We start from the raw sequence: 5,930 nt of genomic DNA, 5'->3' as shown, positions 1-5,930 counted from the left end.
AAAAAAATAATAAAAAAAAGATGACAGAAAACAAGCGTCAGGGTCATACTTTCCTTAGCAATATAAATATTGATGTCACTAGCTCTATAGTTCGAATGAGGAAAATTGCCGGAAATCGCAGGTTTCTTCATGTGCTCTAGCTTGTCTTTTTCAAAGAAAAAGCTTGAGCTATTTAGACAAGGACCTTAGTTCTGTTCTTCTCTGCCAGAGAAGGAGCTCTCAGTGTTCATTTCTGGATTCACCCTGATATTAACTGTAGTGGCCCCATGAGCCTAATTTCATCAGATGGGTGTATTGACAATGATTTAGCAATCTAATATCTGGAGTAGGGGCGAAAGAGGGCACTGACAGTTATCCCAGATTCCTAGTCCAGTGGCAGGCAATGTGACTGGTTTCTACACCCTGCTAATCAGGATTGGTATGCCTATGGAATCCTGTTTTTGTCTAGTCTCCTTTGTGTGTGCAGATGAAATGAAGAGAGTTAGGTGATGGCTTCCTCCTTCTGATTTGACTGGAGCAGAAGAGGTCTGTAATAGGGGAGGGTGTTGTCTGCCACACAGACACGTGCTAACGCATCCAGATCCTGAGCACGCCTGCGGGTTTCCACGTGTGCACCAGGATTCCCTTCCAGTCACCAGGTTATTTGCTGGGTTAGTGCCATAATTTGGACCGGGAAGCAGGCAGGACAACTGGTTCCTGTCTGGTTGTAAACAATTCTGGCCCAAGCCTCAAACAAACATTGTTATTTGAAACCATTTACAGATTTAGATAATTTCCTATGTGCTATCGCGGTGACCCTCTCATCAATGCAGTGATTGGACAGCTGTTATTCTCTGTTTTCAGGTGCAGGAACTGAAGCTCAGATGAAGTAGCATATTCAAGGTCACATGATTGGTAAATGGTGATACGAGCATTTACCCACAGGTTTTCAGATTCTGAGTTCAGTGCTCTCTGATGTGACTATTTCTCTACAGGGAATATGGAGGCATTAGAGGGTGTTCCTTTTTTTTTTCTAATTAAAAAACTTTTTTTGGCCATGCCACGTGGCTTGTAGGATCTTAGTTCCCCGACTAGGGATTGAACCTGCACCCTCGGCGGTGCAAGCATGGCGTTGTAACCACTGGACCGCCAGGAGATTCGCGGGTGTACCTTGAGAGACGGCAGTTAATGCAGTGGTGACTTGAAAACATTAAAACTTAAGCTCATTAACAAGTATAGGTACGTTTGAAATTTCCACTCAGTGTGTTCTGTGGAGCTTTTAATAGGCATTCATAAAAAAGTCTCTGCGTTCAGTTTGGGAAATGGATCAAATAAATTTAAACAGGATTCTTTGTTGCAGGACTACTCAGACTTTGAAATGAGGTAATTATCATCGTGGCTTTCTCAAGAGGAGGGCAGGTATATGGCCTATTACAAACTGACTTGACTACAGAGCCCTCTTTTTGTGGAATAGGATGCAAAGCCATTATTTTCTGAAAGTGTTGCCAGTGATTAGAAATAAGAAAAAGAGGTATATGGAATCCTAAGAAAATGGCCTGGTCTCTCAGAGTAAGCAAAGCTTTTCTGGCTCTTGAGTGTGGAAAGAATATCATTACAGGGTAGAATTTCTCAAGGTGAGATCTGAGGACCACCTACATCAGTCAGCTGGGGTCCTTGTTTAAAATGTTGATTTATTGGCCCTACTTCCAGGGGAGGGGAGGGTGAGTATGCAGATGGTTTGGTTCAAAAATATGTTATTGTCTTGCATGCGGAAATGTCTGCTCCTCATCCCTTTGGAAGCAGGAATACGTCCATAACATGCTACGTTAAAAAAGGAGTTCTCAGGGCTGCCAATCTTACAGTAGAGGTTGAGTAGTAACACATTTCTCCTACATTAAAAAAAAAAATTTGTTGCCCCTCCCTGGGAGAGAATTATATGTCCATATCTGTTTAATGTCAGACTTGGCCATTACAGACTTGGCTGTAAATATTTCAGTATATACGTCTGAAAGATAAAAAAACATAACCACAATACCTCCATCACACCTAAACAACTTTGATAAAAATTTCTCAATATTGTCAAATAGTCAGTGTTCAGACTCTGCTGTCTCATTATTTTCTCCCTGATGAGTTGTTTGAATTAGAGAGCCGTACAGTTTGCAGTTCAACCCAATCAGATGGCAGGGTCGACATGCTTGAAAAACTGAAGGAGTCAACTGAAAAGATGGCCACCCCACCTCTGTGGGCCTTTGGGTTGGGGAGTATCTGTTTTTTACTTATGGGACTTCAAGCAACTAACAAGAAAACCTAAGGTACAAGATCACATAAGTGAAAAGTTACGTGAAGGAAACCAGAGGGCGGGGATGAAAAAAAGAATCAGGAAGGAGGCTATCAGTGCATGCCACCATGACCGACACACTCACTTTGGGCAGGCCACACACTTTAAGCTTCTCAGTAGCCAAGGCAGAAAGAGAAAACTGGTCAGATCCACCATCCACAGTGTCCATAAGACTAAAGTAACTCCAGGTACAGGAAGAACAATTCTACGATCAGGTAAGAATTTCTCACAAGGATTCTCATAAAAATGATACTGTGAAGTGTTCAGATAATAAACACAATGACATGTTCTGGGGTGTGCCCAAACACCAGACCCCACAAGGGCAGTTGTCTAAAGCTATAAAGGAGTTGAATGTATTCCGTGAGCATGGAATACATACCTTATGTTGAGTATGTTCACAGAGGCATTGTTATTCTAGGTTCCCTGGTGCCACACGACCTGGAAATATACCCCAGTTTGTCTGGCAGAGGTCCAGTTTATGCCCGAGAACTCCCTGCTTTCATTCTCCGAAGCATCCCAATTTGAACAATAAAGCAAGCATACAGTCATCCTATCTAGGAAGCACCTGGCTGACCTTGCCCTCCACAACTTGTCCAGTTCCATAGATGCGCAAAATTCCTCAGGCAACATCATAGAGACTCCCCTGGTATTTAGCTGAGTCTCTTCTAGTGGATTCTCCACACCTCTGTACCCAAATCCTTGGAGCTGAGTAAACACTTTTGCTTATGCTAATACTTGTGTGAACCCGATCATTTGTAAGCAAGTGAACAAACCAGACAGGTTTGCATATGTTACAAGTTGCCGAGGGCTACACCTTAGATGCGGTGGAAAATCCCTGTGTAGTACAATTCAGAAAAGGCAATTCTGCAAAGAACTACCTCTTTTCAGGCTGGGGGATAGCTAGCGCTCTCTGATCTGGCTTCATGGAGGAGACCCAAGGGCAGTTAGGATTTTTCTTAGGAAGCCAAGAGTTCTAGAGTTAAGAATAAGTCCCCTACATACGAACGAGTTCCATTCCTAGAGCACGTTCATAAGTCCAATTTGTAAGTCCAACAGAGTTAGCCTAGGTACCCAACTAACACAATCGGCTATATAGTACAATACCGTAATAGGTTTATAATATTTTTCACAGAAATAATACATTAAAAAAACATTTTTAATCTTACATTACAGCACCTTGAAAAGTACGGTAGTATGGTAACAGCTGGCATACAGGCGCTGGGCTGGCACCGAGTGAACAGCCAAGAAGAGTTACTGACTGGAGGAGGGAGAGGAGGTGGGAGATGGTAGAGCTGAAGGATCGTCAGCAATAGGAGACAGAGGGCGAGGTGCCATTTCACTCACGCCTGACGCTGATGGCACAGGTTGTTCCTTGCTGGATTCAGTTCTATTTACCCTCTTGAAAAAACGATCCAGTGATGTCTCGGTAGTAGCTCTTTTTTTCTTGTCATTGATGACACGGTAGCACTGTATTGTATTCTGAACGGCTGCTGCAACCTTTGTGTACTGTTCTATGTTCGGGTCCTGTGCCTCAAAAACTAACAGTGCCTTCTCAAATAAAGAAAATCCCCTTGCCATTTCCTGCGTCGTGAATCTCTTCGGTTCTTGTTACTTCTTCTTCCTCTTGTCTCTCTTCGTCCTTTTCTCTGGGCCTCCAATTCCATCAGGTCTTCATTAGTAAGCTCCTCGGGTTGCACAGCAACAGTACTGTGAAGTACACCAAAGCACAACCTCTTGTAGAGGATGCATGCACTTGACAATGTATGCCAGACACGTGAACTAACTTAGATTGGATATGTGAACGCATGTTCGCATCTTTGAAAGTTTGCAACTTGAAGGTTCGTATGTAGGGGATTTACTGTACATGAATACATGGATGGCTACCTATTATTTTTGCTTCATTCATTCGACCTCTGATAATCTCACTCTCAGAAATCCCTCTGAGGAACCATTCTGTTTCCAGCTCTGAGTCCATGTGGTTCTGGTGAAGCTGAGCACACCTGATTTGGGGAGGAGTGTCTGACCCAGGTTTAAGCTAGTCAGTACGCCATATTCCCTGGCCCTAGTGATTGATTCAGGGATGGCTATGTGGCCAGCCAGATACTTTTGCCGGGAATTTTTGGAAAGAGGCTCGATGCTGAGAGGATGTGACATGAGTTGACATGGCCACCTAGTTACTATGTGACACCTGGGTCAGCAGAATGTTATGATCAGAAGCAAGCCCTGATTATGTCCTATGTGTCCCAATGCAGCTGTGTCTCAAATCAGAACTACTTGGACTTTTTAGATTACGTGAGCTATTTTTGCCTATGAGAGAATGGATTGGGTTTTTTACTACTTGTTACATAAAAGCCTTAACTGGTACAAAGATGAAAACTCCTAAATCCTATGCCTCCTAAACATGGCCAAGACGGTTGGATGGGAAATACTTCAAAGCAGAAAGTACCAGTTAACCACCATAGGCGGAGAAAAATTTCTAAAATGTACCTATGGAACATTTTGAGGGGTATCTGTGGAAAATCTATCACTTGGAAGTTGCAAAATGTAATACAATGATCAAACTTTCATGTAATTGTTGGCAACGAGCTAAATAAATTCTGGATGCCATCTCAAGAAATAATGGTTTTAATTTTTAGAGTAGTTATTTTAGGCCATTCTTTCCGAAAATACTTAATTAGGAAAGGTAAGATAGTCCACTGAGACCATTCCTAGTTTGTGGCAATAAAACCACAGCATCAACATCTAGGTTATCACTTAGGTGTCTTTCCCTAGTAGAAGTCTTTGAAAGCAAAACAATCCATCCAAGACCGCTGGGCTCAGAACTTTCTGAGGGAGAACTAATTCTCATTGAGAAGAGCTAAGCTCTAACGGTTTTAAATGGTCCACGTGGTTGAAAACCACTGGCCTGGGAATTTGAAAGCCTGAATTCTGGTTTCAGTTCTGATATTAAATTAGCTCATTGATTCTGATGAAGTCCTTTTAACCTCCATGGGCCTCAGTTTTTTCTTCTATAAAACAGAGAATTTAGACTAGCCAAAGTCTCCTCCAGCTTTAAGATTATGATCCAGTAATTTGGGCATGTCTACTATACTATCTCTTTGTAAACGGGAAGTCTTCATATAAGTCATAATTTATAAAATACAGGAATCGTAAAAAGTGGCATTTATTTCATTTTCCCTTGTGTTTATGTATAAACCCTGTTTCGTACACTTGGGCCCTTAGTGAAAATCAGACAAAAATAAAACAAGGAAGAATCAATGTCATTAAGAATTAAAATTAAGTATAAAGCATGGTGTTCATGTATACATTACTCAATAGTCACTTTATTATTGGGCTCTAATAAGAATATAACATGATGCTTGTTCTCACGAAGCTCCCAGTGTAATAGTGCAGGCAGATTAACTACAGTTCAGCTAATAAGTGTTAAATCATAAAAGTGAGCACACAGGTCTGCAGAGGGAGAATACTTAAGTTGGATCATGAATTTAGAGAAGTCTTAGAGCTGACTCTTAGAAGGATATTAAAGGATTGATGGAGAATTCTAGGCACAGTGATTATCACTGAAAATAGTGAACCCTATTTTCATTATTATGGAACGAAATCAAAAGGGATA

Source organism: Stenella coeruleoalba, assembly GCF_951394435.1.
Source record: "Stenella coeruleoalba genome assembly, chromosome: 15".
Lineage (NCBI taxonomy): Eukaryota > Metazoa > Chordata > Mammalia > Artiodactyla > Delphinidae > Stenella > Stenella coeruleoalba.
The sequence above is the reverse complement of the archived record's forward strand: the minus strand, read 5'-3'. Positions refer to the sequence as shown.